The 19,423-nt window shown below is 41.1% G+C and overlaps 1 protein-coding gene across 6 annotated transcripts in view; it reads right to left on the bottom strand.

The window, feature by feature from the left end:
- Nucleotides 1–19,423, bottom strand: part of esrrga (estrogen-related receptor gamma a) — a 137,473-nt gene that overhangs the window by 79,928 nt on the left and 38,122 nt on the right. For 5 of the 6 annotated variants that reach the window (XM_085764112.1, XM_085764109.1, XM_085764113.1 and 2 more), the window contains one exon: nt 10,293–10,392. The exons of the other annotated variant lie outside the window; for it this stretch is intronic. The gene's annotated coding sequence lies outside the window, so the exon portion shown is untranslated. The remainder of the gene's footprint in view (nt 1–10,292; nt 10,393–19,423) is intronic. 6 annotated transcript variants of the gene reach the window in all.

A 19,423-nucleotide genomic window follows, 5' to 3' on the forward strand; every position in this document is an offset into this window, starting at 1 on the left:
AACAAAAAAACAAAAACAAAGTGGAAATGCCATAGTAACAGAAAATGGATATTGGACCTTTTGCAACTGGAGCAATGAGATGAGATGTAATGAAAGGGGACAGACTACCAGACAAGTGGATGGACAGAGGACACATAAGTCACTCTTCATTTACAAATTTACAAAGTAAGTGAGCATCATTGTAAATTCTTGCCAGCGAGTCAAGACCACAGATGGCAATACAACATGTTTGTGTATTAGACAATAAAACAGAAAAACAGTCACTTTTTCACCATGGCCTTATTTTCTTTCATTCTCTTGACCTCATGATCTGTTGGGGCTTCACTGCTACCACTGTGTCTCCTCCTCCCTCTCATCCTCAGGTTTTGATATATTCCCAGGGATAAATTAGAACTGGGGTGTAATTACATACAGAGTGAGTTTTGCCTGGGTAAGAAAGCACTGAGTGTGTGTGTATGTGTGTGCGTGTGTCTGGCTGCCTGTGTGCATGTATAAAGTAGTGTTTTGTATTGAAATAGGTGACTTCGGAGAGGTTCGCTCTTTTAATTACGCCGCTCTCAAACAGAACATGAGTGGGCTATTCCACTGGGATTAGTCGTCTCTCAGTGCTGTCTCTCTGTTAACATAACACACACATAACACACATGCATACTCAAACACAAATGTATGCCTGCCAAAAAAGCCCCTCTCTGCAATAGTTCAACACTCAATTTATTCAAAGTGAGGTGCAAGCCAAGTGAATAATTCCACTACTAATAAAGACGGTAACAGAGAGTGTGCGTACAGAAGAGATGAAGGGGGAAACAGGATAAAACAGCAAAAGTAGAGGAGGGGGAGTGACGTGTTGAGAGCAAAGGTAAGCCTACACAGAGAAATTAGATTTTCAAGGACAACAAAATATGAAATCTAGCCTCAATATCAATTGACAGTTTCAAACTGGTAAATGTGGGCATTTGATTTGTACCATTGTCCTTGTGTGTGTAGGTTACAAATATTTTTCGTTGATTTTAACTGTCAGTAGGTCAATGTTAAAGGGATAGTTCACCCAAAATTCAAATTTCACCCATTTTCTACTCACCCTCATGTTGACTAAGGGTTGAGAGAAGTTTCAGAGTCATCTGTGCCTTCTTGGAGTTACAGCGGGGCTCCGTGCAGCACTGCATTGCCATATGACGACGTAGCGAACGTGGCTCACTTTTCTTCGTCCAGAAAGACACACCAAAAAACATCCAAATACCTCCACACAGCTCGTCTGTAATGTCCCTCTTGTATTGAAGCCCCGACATGAGAAATTGTTCCGAAAAAAATTAAATAAGTCTACTATTAGTATATTTTAAGCTTGTTTGTAGCGGAAGCTCCCAGTGTCAGATTTTACCGTCATATGGCAATGCAGTGCTACGCGGAGCCCCCCTGTAACTCCAAAAAGGCACAGATGACTCTGAAATCTATCTATCTATCTATCTATCTATCTATCTATCTATCTATCTATCTATCTATCTATCTATCTATCTATCTATCTATCTATCTATCTATCTATCTATCTATCTATCTATCTATCTATCTATCTATCTATCTATCTATCTATCTATCTATCTATCTATTAGTTTTGGCTGCCCAAAAACGGCAAATGTCCCTCGCTGACTGATAGCCTGACTGATTTACTGAGTGACAATATTACCACCACTGCTCGGTGGAGAGCTGAACAAGTTACAATCTATGAGGCTAAAAAACACAGCCAACACTGAGTTACCAAAAAACAGACTGCAAGAGTCCTGAGCGGCGCTGTGTCGAAACACTTTTGCCGTTTCAGTTGGAATAGCCATTTTTGCATCCAATCCAACTTTCAATGGGGAAAAAAAAGATGACGTGATGTTTGTTGTGTTTTGTACCAAACAAATAAGTTCAATAGATGATTTTTAGATCAAAATGCTTATAGCAGTCAACGATGTTGTGACAAATGCAAGGACCTGTGAATTGTTTGCTGCTCCTATGTTTTGGATATTGCACTTGGTCCTACAGAAATTGACTCAATAAGGAGGAGGAAAACAATGACAAAAGTAGATAAAGATTGGATCAATATCTACTCCACATCTTCATTAACAGGCTAAATCCCATAAACAGGCTCCTCCAGAACAAGATCCTCAGTGAGACACCTTAACAAACTCAATGGTCATGATCAAACTGTGACTTGTTAGATTAGGAGGGGGAGGGGCGGGGTGTGGTCAGGAGAAAGCACACTAGGATAATATTTGAAAAATATGAAAAAAAAAGAAAGAAAAAGAAAACCAGCCCTAGACGGTTGGTCTTTAAAAAATAAAAAATTCTACGGTCTGTATTTCTATTTGTTGCTGTCAATATGAACATCTTCATTCAAACTTCAAGTGAAGATTTGTCGTTTAGCTGTTTGCCTGGTGCTTCATATTTTACTCCCTGCGCTGTAAAATGGGGAAAATGAGTTCATTTGCTATACTAGATGGATGATATTATTGCAACCAAAGAGTAACGGGGACTACAATAGTCCACACTGCAAGATACACAGAACATAAACACACTCCACTTCATCTGTGTCTGTGTCTAATGACGTGTGTGAGTAATTACTTTAAAGCCAGTGTGTGCGGATGTTTAAGTGTCTGTGCTCATGTTTTTATCTGTGCTTTTGTCTATGTCTGTGCCTGCAATGAGTGTGTTTAATGGTGTGTGTTGAAATAATCACTTAATCGTCGTGCTGCCTCCATTTGAGAGGGAGTGTGTATGTGTGTGTGAGTGTGTGTGTGTCTTGGTGCTATTGGTTCACTGTAAAATAACCTGAAAGACACAAGTGGGAAGGTCTGGATATAGAAAGTAAGTTAAAATGGTGAAAATGATTGGTGAGAGGAAAAGGAAGAGAGGGATTCAAGTGGGAGAAAAGAGGAAGAGAAAAAAAAGAAAAGAAGGGACAGAGACCAAGGGGTTACACAGGTAGAAAGACAGACCTCCACCCTTTCTCTCTAATTCTCCACAATAACCCTTCCTTCCAGTGTTGCTCTCCAAACCGTCGGCCTGTGAATTTATAGTTGGCCCAATGATTGCTTCTCGGGCCATGATGGCTGTAAATTGCTTTGCCATTTGGTAAATGTTGGCAGTTAGAAGGTATACAAGTAATTATTTCCGCTTGTGCTGATTGAGACATAATTCCAAGATGAGGCCCTGGAAAAATGACAGCATTTCGAAACAACTCTGTTTTAATTTCCCAGCATTCCTAATTAGAATCTGTATGAACATGGGGAGTTTTTTATGTGGTTTCCTCCAATGGGGCCAGAAATAATTAAACTGTCAAGGGGAAATAAATACGTATAAACAAGGCATAATTTTTACAGCGCGCAGCACCTTGTCAGGCTATGACTTTTTGTGAAGAAAAACAATGTGGCGAACAATGCAGGGGCATAGAGGACACACTCAAGGCACGCGCACTATCGCACACAGACACATACGCACAAAACACATACAGTATCTTTAAACAGAGACCTGGTTTTACCCCACATGGATTGCACCTTAACAGAACAGCTTCACAGTGCCACTTTTATCCTTGACTGGCAGATGTGTATTTGTATCAAAAAGCTCAATTACCCCTAATGTAAGATAATCGTTATGTATATTGTTATGTCCCAAGTCAAGGGGAAACTGACACACAACATGATTTAGAGCCCCCCTTTCTTCCCATCCCCAAGAAGTCAACCATGTCCTAGTTGAGATTCTCAATGTAGCATTTTATTGAAGAAAATGCTACATTATGACTGACAACATCTGTAAAGGAAACACTCGAGGTCTGGGAACTCAAAGTAAAAAATAGGAAAGGTCGCAGGTTGCGGTCCTCCAAGGAAGGCTACTGGCTTGACCTGAACATTAATACTTTCCTAACTTTATGAAACGTTGTTAATCTGTTTGCTGTCAACTGGCTTGCTGTGTGTGCTGCTGACGCGTAACAAAAAATAGAACTGAAGTGAACAGGTCGGCATCATGGATCAGCCCCATTATCCGATGTCCGATCTAGCTATTTAGTCAATATCTGGGCCAATATCCGATCCGATCCGAGAGTAACTAAACCCCTCAGTTTTGGCTGACGTGCATCTAAGCTGGAAATTCAAAAAAATGCCTTGATTATGGGCAGAGCTCCAGGAGCAGTTGAGAAAAAAGTGGTTTGGGGGTTTAGTTACTCTTTAATATCGGATAGGTGCACTTTGAAACAGAACTCAACTGCACAACAAAAAATCTTAAAATCTGTTTGGCCATAAGCCTGCCTGATGATCTGACTGAGAGTATTTCTTATAATCAACCTTTGAGTACCAGCTACAGTCCTATGACACTGAACACCACTTCAGTGACAGCAACAAAGATTACTGCAGCAAATTACAGGATGCATGTAAAGTATACTTTATGGGATCACTCTGTTCCACACCATTTATCCACAACACTAGCCAAAAAGACCAAGAAAGTAGTAACAGCATTATGTCAGACACAGGCCGAAATAAACACCACAAAGTACTCCATTGTTTCTTATTGGTGTCCCTCAATGACCTTTAAATGACTTTGTGTTAATTGAATTAATTTGTACTATTCTTTGTATTTACCAACTTGTGGCAATAATGGCGATGAAACTATCATAGAACAGACTCCATATCAACATTATTTAAAATATTTTTCAAATGCTGTCACAGAAATAATGTTTTCAAATGACAGAAACCTGTATTGTCCACATATATGTTGCTGTGCTGTGATTCTGAGTCCCCCTGCTGATCCTTGAGAGTTAACAACACTGGGTGGATTAGAGGCTCAGAGTGAGCTCACACTGATAGGGAGAGCTAATGGAGATACATTCGAACTAGAGTTACTCAATTACAATCTGACATCAGCTTGTAGACCCCAGCTTTGCCTGAATACACTCGCACACACACGCGCGCACGCGCACGCACACACACAATGAATGGTTTACACACCACAGCTTAAATGAATCTTGCAACACCGCAGATATCACAGGCTTCATCAGGCTCAAAATGAAAGTGGTATCAGGCAGAAAGTGTATATTCTGGTGTAACCTGGTAATTCCATTTACTACCAAGCACTTAGGTGACATGTTTATCTACTGTGTGTGACAATAAATTGTACAAATTGCCTAAAAATCTTTTTTTTTGCCAACACACAAGCAGCCAGATACCCCAAGTTGTAAGAGCCCCACACCAGCAAACAACCACTCCTGTGACAGTTTGTCTTGGGTCAGTATGGTGGCTGGCCAGTAGAGTCTGATGATACAAGAAGCCCCGAAATCCCTCCAGCACTGCTAAATGACCGCTTTTGTGTTTTTTACTTGGTTACACAACTTAACCACTGAGTATGAATACAATTTTCTACCTCATATAACACAATATAATTGAAGCTATCATCAGAACATTGCACTCAAGCTGGTTTCTGGTGCAGTCATACTCCTGGGCTGAATCAGACAAGCCCCATCCCTAAAAACTGAGAATTGTTTTGTGTTTTTTTTTTTTAATTTAATGGGGGGGGAAGGGGACTTTTATGCTTACGCAGTAACAACCTCCATTACAAGTTGTGGGAGCTGAGGCTTGAGTGCAGACACACACATACACATGTACTCTACATGCCTCCGCAGACTAAGGTCAATGGTGTGCTCAGATACAAATGATTCTCATCTAATATTAATAGGATATGCTAAATGGTAACACAGAGGAGAGCAGCGTCTCTGTGTGAGTCTGTGTGTACACATGCGTGTATTGTCCTGCTGTAGGGAGATGAATGCCGCTGGGACTGAAATAAAATTCAAGAGTAATATAACTCACTCTGTTTAACATACTGGCAGAATATACAGTGAGCATGCATGTTAAAATTTTGGAAGGTTGCTCCATATGTAATTAATCCATCACCAATTAATAAGAATGTCCTTGAAATACTGGTTATTAGTAAAAACGCTTATAACAAGTTGATTAAGTAAGTTATCTAAAAAGCAGAGGTGGAAACAGAGCGATGCTGCAAACACATCTTAAACCTGCATTTAAACCACTTCCCTTTCTGAAAGTGACAAGTAGCTTGATCCCAATAAAAGAAAAACCTGCACCAATAGTTATCTTTAGTGTGTCCTCGCTGTCAATCACTTTACACTCTATGTCCCTCTGGATGAGTTTCCATCTTAAGTGGAGCAGCAGAAACTTTTCTTGCCATTTTTATGCCATAGACTCTGCCATACTCCACACTGCTGTAGCCTGTTCAGTTTCAGACCTCACAAGTGGCAACCCAAACGGTTGATAAAATATAAAATAAAATGAAATTTTGGAAAGGACTTGACAACTGATGTGCAGTGGGTTACAGATCAGAAAAAAAACTAATCTGGTTCAAAAGGAAAAATGTTCTGTTTAGCTCTTAGGTATAGGAACTTGTTGAGAGGAGTAGACTACTGCACATGAAGAAAGTAAGAAAAAAGAACAGTGAACAGTGAATTTTCCAAACTAGATTTGAAAATTAGATAATTTTCTCTGCCTTCAGGGTTAAAAGGCCTCAGAATAAAAAATAAACAGGTGTTATTCAATAAATTTGCTTTCCATGTTTTTGGAAACTAAAGGTGCACACTGAACTCTGATCTAATTATATGCTGATAATCATAAAATGTCAAATTAATGCATTCACACTTATGAAAGGAAGTCTATTGTGTCACATCTGAGATTCAGCAAGCATCAAATTGGTGCTGCTGCTTTTAATGAAGGTGTTTGAAAGATAACCATTTAGGCATGTAAAACCTGTGTATAAGCATATGCAATCAAGGAAGCGGCAAAGTGTGCGTGCGCCTCCTCTCTAGCCTCCCTCTTTCTGAGTCTGCACTCTGTGTGTGTGTGTGTGTGTGTGTGTGTGTGTGTGTGTAACAGTCGCCCGTTCTTTGAAACAAAAACAACCACTTAGGCATGAACAGCAGTGCTTGGGAGACATCAATATTTCAGTCAGGTATGTCGAGAAAAAGAGAGAGAGGGAGAGAGAAACATGAAAGTAGGAATGAGCGGGAGACCCTTGCCATTCTGAGGCATTCCCATGACGGAGAGAGTAAGGCTATGTGTGTGTGTGTGTGTGTGTGTGTGTGTGTGTGCCATTCCCACATCCTCACCCCACCCCTACACTCACCATTGTGTGTACCACCTCTGTCACCTTTTCTCTAATCAGGAGTTTAAATCAATGACGTTGTCCAAAACTATAATTGCCACTCCTTAAACTGCTTCTCTCGCAATATGCTTTCACCAAGAAACCACTCAGCAGCAGAAATACGCCTCTGTGCATGTTGGTGTGTGTGTGTGTGTGTGTGTGTGTGTGTGTGTGTGTGAGCTGGATTAAGAGTATTTTCTCATTACGGCAGTGTCTGAATGAGTAGAAAGTGCTTCTCACATTGTTTTACAGCATCCTGAAACCTCAAAGCTCAGCACTAAGCAGCATAATACCCTGTAGTCCCACACAGATGCCTCAGCCTGGAGCTCTGTCGTCACAAATTGCTCATGAGTGAGACTCATTGAATGTCATTTATCAAGCTATTTACAAATTACTCATTTTTATGTAGACACACACACACGCATACAGGTGTTAAGAGTGGCATTGGTCTCTTTGAGGCTGAGACATTAGCTCATACAGACCCTCAAGTGCTTTAAAGGAGCCACCACCAGAGCACAGGTTGAGTTCCTTCTGAGGATCCAGCCACTTATTCAGCACCGCCTTTTAACAACATCATCTCTCTCGTCCGTTAAATCATCACCGATCGTCATGTGCCACACACGCTCCACACAGGCCTTGAGTACTACAGCGTTTTGAGTCCTTTTTAGTGGATCCGTATGTACGCAGATATTTCTTGAAACAATGCCGGGTTCACAGAGATTTTTTTTTTCAAAACAGACAGGGTGAAGCTCTGTTCTCGTGTGGATAAGGCCTCATGCTGTGTTTCACCAGTGACGATGGTCGTTATTGGTAACGACCCTCGTCCAAGTTGTTTGTTGGTGCCACAGGAGTCTGGTTTCGACAATAGTCGTTGAGACTTGTTGTGTTACATGGGGTTGCTTGTGTCTGATACTGACACCTTGAGAATAGGCGCGTTTCCACTGCAGGAGTTCCTGGTAAAGTGAGGGGGTAGGAACTTCTACAGGAACCGTCCTCTCACTCTGCCCTCTCAGTGGCCGTGTCTCCACTGCAGAGCAATGTGCAGTTTCGATCATCGCAGTCATTGTGCAGCCTTTCTTTCTTTTCTGTTTTTACTGCTCTTTTACCAGCAGTATAGATGCTTTCTAATAAAGCTGGGTTTTGAATTGCCGTTTCGATTGTCACGTAATCGCGCGGTCGCGTATAACTTTTCTTTTTTTACTACTCCTACTCTCGTATGTTTTTTACAGTCTTATTCTCTCTTATTTCGACTGGGGAGACACTTTTTAAAATAATGCTGTGTTTTAAAAATGCCGCTTATTTCGGGGCTTTATCTTGGTGTCACATCCCACTCGGACTTCAGCACAGAGTAGATCTCAAGCCCCACCCGGGTGTTTTTTGGGGCCGATCTGAGTACTTACCCCGAGGCAAGGACTCCTTTCGACCCATACAAGTTCCTGTAGTGGAGACACGCCTAATGTATGGATTTTTTTTGAAGAGGAAAGGACAATGTTGCAGATAGGGGAAAGAAAGATTGTGGCGTAAACCCCCTCCTCTGTTAAGAGAAGGTTTTTCCACTTTCACATAGATGGCTTCTTTTACCCCTCTCTCAAACCATCTGTCTTCCCTGTTCAGAATGCCCTGTCTGAGACTGTTGCTGGGTTTGAAACATACAGGGATATAGTGATTGGTAAATATCCGCCTGAGTTTCTCAGATAGCCCAGATACATAGGGGATGACAATATTATTTCATTTATCTCTTGTCCCCTCATCCACGGTGGTGTTGTTTTATTTTTGGAACAGGTTTTTGTTTTCCCAAAACATCATTATCTTGTAATTCTGATTTAACGTAAGCAGGCAGTGCAGTTTTCAGGGTTACGAGTTAGTCTCTATAACACAGGCCATGTTAATGATGACATAGTTGGTACATGGCAGCACATACACCTGAGCATCTCATGTTGCCACTTTGGAATGAAATTCAATCCAGATCCAACCATTTCTATACATGAGTGTGCATACTACATGCCATTGTAGCTACAGTATATCGTCCATTGGGCTAGCAAGTCCATTAATGTGACCTCCTGCATGTACCTGTGAGATGCAGGGACAACACTGAACTGTTGTTATTGTTATAGATGTTGTTTAAAGCAACAACCAGATTTGCTCCAGAGATTTTAAAATGGCAACAACCTGCTACTGTGTGCATGTGTGTGTGTGTGTGTGTGTGTGTGTGTGTGTGTGTATGTGAGTGAGTGTGGACTTTAGCTGCCAGTCTGTGTTAACCTTAGCTGATGTCCCATTAACCAGAGACAGGAGTTTCCTTAACCTGACAATGCACTGACAACACACTACACGCACACACACACAAACACAAACACAAACACAGTGCACCATTCCACCATGCACACAAACAAACTGTTTGTCAACAGTAAGTGCACCTCTCGAGAGATAGATAGATAGATAGATAGATAGATAGATAGATAGATAGATAGATAGATAGATAGATAGATAGATAGATAGATAGATAGATAGATAGATAGATAGATAGATAGATAGATAGATAGATAGATGAGAAAGACATTAAATGAAATTAGATAAATGCCTGATTCGCCCTGTCTGTTTAACAAAAAGCAATGAACATAGAGCTAGAAAGAGATTTAGGGGGAATGAGCAAGACAGTGACAGAGAGAGGTAGAGAGAGAGAGAGGGAACGCAAGGTGGAAAGAGAGATGGAAATAGAGATGGAAAGAGAGATGTCTGGTTAACAAGGTGCTGAGCACGACAAGCCCTGGGGAGTCCACGCTCCCTTACCCTCTAAGATTAGACATCTCTCCCTCTGTCGATCCCACTCTCTCTCTTGTTGCGACACAAGGGGAACATGCCACTATCACAGGGGGACGCCCCGGAACCACCTCTGCCTCTCTCTCACCTGTCACATATAAAATGACTTGCTTTCTCCTTATTCCTCTCTTTTAGTCTTTCCACTGCCACTCCTTCCTCTTCATTGTCTTCTCAGCCTCTCACAATTTTTTTCAGATTTTGTAATAGTCTAATGTTTCAATTAGTCTGCTTGTACACACATAAACACACAATGTTCATGGAAGGGTGATGTAAACATTAAAAAAAAAAAGACATACTGTATAGCAAGGGTCTTCACAGGTCCCCTCACCCTGGTAATTCAGACTCAATCTCAGTCTAGATTTGGGACAAATCCAAATCATATGAGTCTCACTGCACCTAGTTTGGAAAAAAAGTACCGGTATGTGTTTATGCTGCTCTTTCTTTACATGTCTTTGAGTTCATCAATTTCACAACACACACGTTCCAAAAATCTCCAACACATTAAAGGTGCCATATGTAAGAATGTGGCCAAAAACGGTTACTGCAGTCAAATTCAAAACACAGTGATCTGGTTTTTCCTCCCAGCCGTAGTAGCAGCTCAGTGGAAGCAGACTGAGGCTGAAATGCCACTGACGCTGCGTGACTGGGAGAGAGGGCTCGGTGGCACAACATGCCAACACGTAAATTCAAAACATAAACATGATTTGCAGTCTGCAAAAAAAGATTTTTAATGCGAATACTCTGGCTGTACTATTGTTGTTGGTGAGTTCATCATGTTATATGAACATTATTCCTGAGTCTCTGTGACATATTAGGAGGATTTTACGGCCAGCTGCTTTAGATTGCTTACATATTGTACCTTTAAGGTAAATTAGCTACTTATTCAGTCCTACAACACAACAAAAGTGTTTCTAGCAGACACAGGTGTGGAGATTATGGGGTTAACATGAATGAACAAACCTAATGTTTGTTCATTTGCATGTGTTGTGAAGTATGTGATGTTAACTTTCTAAAGATATTTTCTGAATTTGCATTAATTTTCTGTCTTGGGATGCATTTTGTTAAGTCGTAATGTGTGCGTTGAACTCAGGGTATAAGGCAGCAACATAACTAAAACTTGCTAAATTTGACTTACTGTCAAATCCCTGTGTGTATTTTGAAACTATAGTCGGACTGCTTGACTTTCATCTCCATTTTTTATTAATTAATGATCCTTGACACCCAACTGCTTTCAATACAGTAGCCGATATACAGTATAATCTCTTTCCTCTGCTTCACTCTTCCACAACCATCCTGTCCCCTGGTCTTGTCTTCCCCCCTTCTTATACCCCCCCCCCTTTAGTTGTTTGACACCTCTCTCCCACCTGAGCATCTCTATGTGTCAGGACAAATTGGCTGAGACTCACATCTCTCTTTCTCTTTCTCCCCCTCTGTCTGCTCACCACTCAACCGGAGAGAGAGAAAGAGAGAGAGAGAATGAGAGCGCAAGAGACAGAAAGAAAGAGAAAGAGATTGATAATATGTGGAGAGTGGGGGAGGAGGAGCAAAATGCTTTAGAGGAAAGACGGGAATGGTGGGGAGGGAGGTGGAGAAAGAAAATGTTACGATGAAACGTAAAAAAGGAAGAGGGGAAGGGAGAAGAGTACAAATTTAGACTTTTCTTCTTTCTTTCTTCTTCTAAAATGAACCATTTGGACCAGTGTCCAATGAAGTATTGAGTCTGTTGCCATTTTATCTGTATTATATAAAATATATTCATTATAAATAGTAAAACAAGCAACTCAAAACTGAGAAACTTTGCTCTGGTTGTTTAGAGCTCCCTTATTTTGATCTTCACATCACTTATAATAAGAAAATCAATAGTAGACTGAGCTGTCCCATGCTGCTACGTGTGTTAGAGTGTGTGGATTGAGAGGATGTGAGTGTGTATGTGCATTACAGTATGTGTGTATACAGTATGTTAATGGGAAAATGTAGCAAAATCTTTGTGATTTAACAATCTGTCTCTCTCTCTCTCTCACACACACACACATAAACATATTCTCTCACTGTTTCTCTTGTCAAATGAATTTTGGCTGACCACATTTTGTCAAACAAACACTTTCACACACACACACACACACACACACGCTCCGCCATCACATGAGCAAATATGTCTTCTGTTGCAGACCTGTACTTTCTCTATCATACTTCAACACAAGTACACACACACTCTCTCTCTCTCTGTCACACACACATATACAGAGGCCTATAGCGTTGCGACAAAGAGATCAGAGAAACGGGCAGAAAATAATAGAATCTTCATCCCAGTAATCCATATTCATTCTTCTCATCCCTCCTCGCCTCATCCCTCCCTCCCTGCACGCCACGCTTCCCCGTATCTGACATTCAAATGAGTTGTCTTTTCTCCCTTGTTAGACACAGACGCACGCACGCACACACACACACACACACACACACACACACACACACCAACTCACACACACACAGATGCATAAACACTCACTCACTTTCCCCCCTCTCCCTCTTTCTCGCACACACACACTCATCCTCTTTCTTGGATACTTTCTGCCCCGTTGCACCCGTGATGGCAAATTGAGCACCTCCCGTCTCTCTCTTTCTCTCACTCACCCCCTCTCTGTTGACTCCTCTCATCTTTCCTCCATCTTCTTCTCTCCTCTGCCCCTCCATACCCCCCCACCCCCGTCCCCTCCCGCCCCACACACACACACCATCCCATAACCCCTCCAGACCCTCCTCCCTTTCTCTCTCTCCATCCTCCTCTTCTTCCCTCTTTCCCACTCTGTGATTTGACTACAGTGGCAGGTAGACTTGGATCACAAAGCAATGAAGTAGGGAAAAAGCCTTTATGTGGTGAACGGGTGCGTGTCTGACACACACTCCAGACATCTCACTCACTGCAGCACTTTTTTAAAGGAACGACCACACAACTACACAGAAAGAGTTTGTTGTGGAAATTATTACGTGTGGAAGATGAGTCTTTCTTTCTTGCTTTTGTTCTTTCTATCTATCTATCTATCTATCTATCTATCTATCTATCTATCTATCTATCTATCTATCTATCTATCTATCTATCTATCTATCTATCTATCTATCTATCTATCTATCTATGATCTCCATCTGTCTGTCCTATTAGTGGAAGATGGAGGTGTGATCATGGTTACTGTGTGCTAACAGGGAGCGTGCTGCCACGGATGACAAATATCTGACACACACACACACACACACACACACACACACACACACACACACACACACACACACACACAGGCAGCCATGCAGGGAGAAAACACTTGGTAGATTTCATCACTGCTCGTAATTATGATCCTGTCAAGTCCACAACGTGGCAATCCATAACGACACACGCACATGTGCACACACACACACACACACACACACATAGAATAGACACACACACACACACACATATATATATATATATAACACTGGACATATCCATTCATATTCAAGCTGGCAAAAAATTAAAACCATATTGCGATTTTTATGACAGATATTGTGATAATGATTTTAGTCACAGTATGAGTGGGAATGGTCATTTCATTTTAACCATTAAAAAAACAAAACAAAAAAAAGACATTGGTGATGTGATCTTTGCTGCTGTCTGTACCAAACAGGCATGTTCTCTTATGTCTGGAGAAGATGATTTGTTGACTGGAGCATCTCTGTAGCAGCTCAATGCTTCATTTATAATGGTATGTTGTGACATGTTTTACCTTCATCAAAAACTGCAGCTCCTGCAATTTGGATATTGCACTTGGTCACATTGCGATTTCAATAATATTGTGATTAACTGTTCAATTCTTACTCATATGTTCTAGTACAAACTCTCTTTCATACTCAGACTAAAACATACACAGAGTAGCTTTTTAAGAGATGAGCTGTCATGTGAAGTCTTAAATATAAAACATTAGAGAATGAAAGCACTCAAACAACACTTGTTTCAGAGTCTATTATATTTTCCAGAATCCCATCTAAACACATGGACTTGATATGTTTGGCTGTGTGTGTTTGTGTATTTATGTTCATGTGCGCGTGCATGTGAATGTGTGGTGTGTGCCAAAGTGTGTCTCTGTGTGTGATGACATCTCAGTGTTGACACCTCATGTGTCAGGGGAACCTATTAGAGACCCTCACAGCCTAACCCCACACCTGACCCCCACCCTGATATATGTGTCTGAGTGTGTGTATGTGTGTGTGTGCACATTTTTCTTAGGGCCATCTAACCACAAATATTGTTGTTTGTTTACTGTTCTAATTAATGGTTTAAATGACCAATCGTGCATGTAGTACAGGTTTCTTTTAGAAATTAAGACAATTTAAGGGAACATCATCTATCCAGTCAACATTTGTGCATGAATGTGTATGTGTATGTGTACTATGTGTATGTGTGCCCCCAAACTCCCAAACAAACCAGGGGTCAGGCCTCTGGTTACCCCTGAGTCTCTAACCCTGAGACCCCATTGCCCCCTATAAATCTACTGGGCCATGCTGTGTGTGCTTGTAGTAGCTACATGTTTTTGTGTTAACGATGCATTACCCTTCTTTTCTGTTTTCACATTTTCATCTGTCATGTGTGTGAGTTTTTAAATCCACTTTAAAGCAGATATCAGTGGAATGTTTTTGTTAATATAAGTCCTAAATAGTCCTATTTTCCGTCAGCAATCACTTACATGAAGTATTTCAGCCTAAACACGAGTCTCTCCGTCACTCTGCTCTGCTGTAACCCGAGGAGAAAATTTCCTTGTGGGATACAAGTGTTATCCAATGAGGGGAGAGAACGGCATGAAGGGCTGTGTGTGCAGCCAAGGGATGCACGTGAATGTGGTGACGTAGCACGAGGACCAATTGATGCCTGACAAGGGCGGGGGCTGCTAACTCATGGTGCGTTCAAGGAAACTCGTACTTTGTGTTTTTCCTTCCTGTGAAGTCATACCAGTTCGATCTGGTACGAGTTCACGGGTCGGAAGTTACGAGTGGCCGTTATAGGGAACTTTCACAGACAACAGGACGGTAAAAACACGAGCTACGGGTTACCTGGAACGCTACCAAGTCGTAGTTGTGACTTGAAGCTGTAACTTACGGTTTCAAAAGCCTGCCTTGAACACAGCATTAGCCGAAACGGCCGTGCCGCTGTTATCTGCTTTAAGTCACATGTCATTCTTAAAGGCATTATGCCTTTTACAAGATTAATGCTAACCGTACGAGTTTAACATGGATAATGGTCTTCAGAAATGTATAATCAACACTTTAAAAAACAAAATAATTGTCAATTAAAACACAAAAATAAAAGTTCCTCAAAGTTGTTATTTAGTTGCTTCTTCTTCCCGTTCTTCCCTCTTCCCCGGTACAGACTAAAAAAAGAACAACTTAGGACAGAGGCCAATTTTAATTGAATAGAATGAGGAAAATATATAACTTCCTATTTTGCCTGTAACATTACTACAACTTACAAAATGCATCTTCACAAACCCTCATTACAGCGGTGTTGTGTTAATGTAAAAAATCCATGCATGTTGTTCTACTTTTCATTGTTACGTCTTTTTCTTATGTTCCCTCCACTGCATGCTTTTGTTGTGAAGGTCACTGAAGAATAAATTCCAGTTAGGGTAAAGGCTTGTTGCTTGTATCGTTATGCAGCTGGCAGAGGAGAATAAACAACACTTTTACCGCATGTAGATAGTGTGTAGGGCTTAATGTGTTGAATGTCAGTTGATATCAGTCGGCAGGTCTTGTGCTTCACTCTGCTCCACACAGTCAACACTGCATTTAACCCCTAAATGACATTGAGCACCCCTACACACACATCAACACGCTTTTGTACACTAGTATAAAGTACACACACACACACACACACACACACATAGAGAAAATCTTGACATCAGAGCCTCTTCTCTAATGTAAAAACAGAGAGACAGTTTCAAAATGTGCACAAACCACTTTTAAGAGATATGATTCTAAGAGTTCTTATTTATCAACAAGTCCACTTGAACAAATTTACAGATCCACTGTTTCCAAATTCACTTTATAAAAGAATGAAATTAATTAATTAAAATATATAAAATGAGAGAATAAAATATGCAAATATAGTGCTTATACATGTTTCCTAACTTTAAGGAGTCCTCCCCAACGATAACATTTTTCTCTTTTTATCCAGGAAACAGAACATTGTTTGGAGGGTTTTGCGGATCAGCACTTTGTGGCCCTTAAGCATCATAGTTTAAAGACGAGGTAAGAGTGGACAAATCATGACATCTGTCTTCTGTCCTCAAAATGTTCTGCTCATGACTCACCCAACATGCATGCTCCCTCACCACCTCCCTCCTTCTTCCTCTTCTCCAATCCCACGTTCCCATGTCCCCCTCACTCCAAATTTGCTTGTTTACCAACCATGATTTCCTCCTTCCTTCACCATCACTCCTCCAAACTAATTCACTCCCGCCCTGTCTCTCCCTTGTTCCCCTTTCCCTCATCCTCCCTCCCTCACACACGCACATAGACACACACACACACATCTCTCACTCCCTCTCTTGTCTCTCCAAACTCGCTCAAGCACAACTAAGCCGGGGGTTTGAGTCCCAATGAGAGCGGTTAGGGCAATCAGTGCTTTTCACACCCTCTGATGTTCTTAAAAGGTGGAGGGATCAGACGCCCCCGCTGTACCGCCGCACTTCACTGACACACCACACACACGGCCTTTCGCACACACACACACAAACTAACAGAAACCAACTCACATGCTGTATGTGTGTATGTTTGCGCACATATGCACATACTCTCAGAATGGTCAGACTCACAAATCCACAATCATTTGAAGACTCATCCATATGTGCCCACACATGCTTAAACACACACACAAACACACTTGCCCTGCTGCGCTAAAATGAGCACAAAAGTTAATGGAGTCAAAGTTATCAAACTGACAGAGGAGCAACAGTTTAGTTGTTGACCAACACAGAAAGACAACATATGTGCAGCAGGACTTTGTCCTTTATCACCAATTTGTAGAACAAAACTTCCATTACCTTCAAATTAGAGAAACAAAACTATGCAAAAACATACTCTGATGGCTGGGCAATCAATGTTTTTGCAAGACTTTGTAACAAAATAAATCAAAAAGAAGAAAGGGGTGTTGAAAAAAATATGATGACAGATGTCATTTCTTTTATTTGCAGGTAAAATAATTTACAGATGTAATTTATTTGCTACATTTATGTTCTCAGAAGTTTTCTTCTTCCTCTCTTCCACGGTGTATATTTGTGTGTATGTAAAGAACATTGAATGAGTCTTTAAAAAGTTGACTCCTCACTGATAAGAATACAAACAGATGAACAATTTATTGGTATAATGTTTGTGAAAAAAGGGTGAACGAGATAAAAGTTTTCACAATTTTATAAATTCACATAACATACAGTTAGCCAAGGAGGTGTGTGTGTGTGCGTGTGTGTGTTAGCGGCAAGGTTTCAAGTGAAAATGCTTAGGAATAGTCCTTGCTGGTGTATCATTCAGGTCTGTGGGATCAGGTGTGGATGATGGTGTGATATAGAATGCAGTTAGGAAACTGAATGTACAGATCCATGCTCCCCGTAATGCGGCAAAGAGCAGTGACGCTATCAATTTACACCGTAACGGACAACACAGTCACTTTGCACCAAAGTGAAAGACACCAACACACACACATACAGGGCCCAGGCAAAGTTCAGGGGGATTAATTCACTGCCTCATGTCATCAATTCTACCTTACCCCCTATTGTCAGAAAGGAAAGAAAAAAAATTTGAACGAAAAGGAAAACTCAAGTGCAGTGCCCTTAACACTGTACCAATATCTCCATCTTCTGTTCTCCTCTCCTCCCCTTCACTTTCTCTCTTTTCTCCTTTTTTGTCTCCTCTTTTTCCTACTACTCTACTTTCCTATCCTCTCTTCATCAATCTGTCCTCTCCCTGCAGCTTCAGCCATCCCGCCTTGATGAGCAGAGGCTCTTAGTCACATTGAGGTCAGTCTACACACACACACACACACTCACTTACACACACAAACACACACAGGGAAAGGGTCATCCTGGCAGGGTTATGCTGCACAAAGTCAGCTTCCCATAATGTGGCTGCTGTCGCCTGCATCACACCCTCATGATCCAATTAGGAGCCTCGATCCCTCCAATCAGCTGCTGTGGCAACCAACGGGTAGACGAGCAGGCAGAGGCAGGCGGGCGGCGCCAATCTCGTAAGTGCTTTTAAGGGATTAGAGGGTGGGTGGAAAGTAGAGAGGGAGGGCAGCACTACTCTCTCTCTCTCTCCATCCTTGGGGCTCTCGTTTTGTTGCTGAGACCAGAGCACAACAGTAGCTCTTAATTGGCCTCACAAATTATTTTTTGCAATCCCAGATACAGATGGAGGAATTAGGGGAGGAATGGAGCAGGCAAAGTGGAGAACTGACAACACTTTGAAATGGAAAGGAGAGAAAGATGGGACAAGTTGGAGAATAAAGAGACAAGAGAAAAAGGCACAGAGAGAACTGATTTACTTTATGTGGCTGAGAGTGGAAAATCTAATACAAGGCAATGGTAGAGATATTGTAATTGAAGGGGGGCAGGACCAAACTAAGAAAAAGTGGAAAAGGGGAATGAAGGATGGATAAATTAACACTTTCATCTTTTGGACACATATGAGCTCTTTCAATTTAAAGATGTACGCAGGAAATATTGGGTAAATCTGGTAAATTTGTGAACTGTAAAACACAATTTTATATTGGAAACTTTAAGGTAACACAAAGTGCTAGGAGTATATTTCAGGAGTATTTAGGTTCATTCTGCATGCAGTGAGAGAGAGAGAGATGAAGAGAGGAAACGAAAGAATGGGAAAAAGAGAAAAAAGATCTTGATAAGCTTCAGACACCTGGCTGTGGTGGGAACCCATTATCAGAGCAACTAAAGGGCAGAGAACACAGGAAATCACAAACACTGTACTATAGATACACTATCTACAGTATGCATGCTTTTTAATTGTAATACCGCACACACACATATTTTTATTGCATACGCAAAATACAAAAAACAAACACGAGCATAGCCTACATATAAACACACATATGAACACTGACTGTAACAGGTAAATAAACATGTGCACACCACCTGATACCTGTCTCATTCACTTGTTGTCGGCCCAACCAGCCAAAGTGTTAAATGGGCAGAAACATTATCTTTAATAAACCATTTACTTAAGGCCAATATTTACATCTCTGAGGAATAGAACTGATTTTTTTTTAAAGCTATTAGGAGCCATTGACCGCATATCTCTTGCACACACAAAGAGTTGTGTGTTTGTCAAGATATCTTTATCTAGAATTCTGATATCAAGCAAGTACATGTACACACACACATACACACACACA

Source organism: Trachurus japonicus, chromosome 3 (genome assembly GCF_045865225.1).
Source record: "Trachurus japonicus isolate A0001 chromosome 3, Traja_1.0".
Lineage (NCBI taxonomy): Eukaryota > Metazoa > Chordata > Actinopteri > Carangiformes > Carangidae > Trachurus > Trachurus japonicus.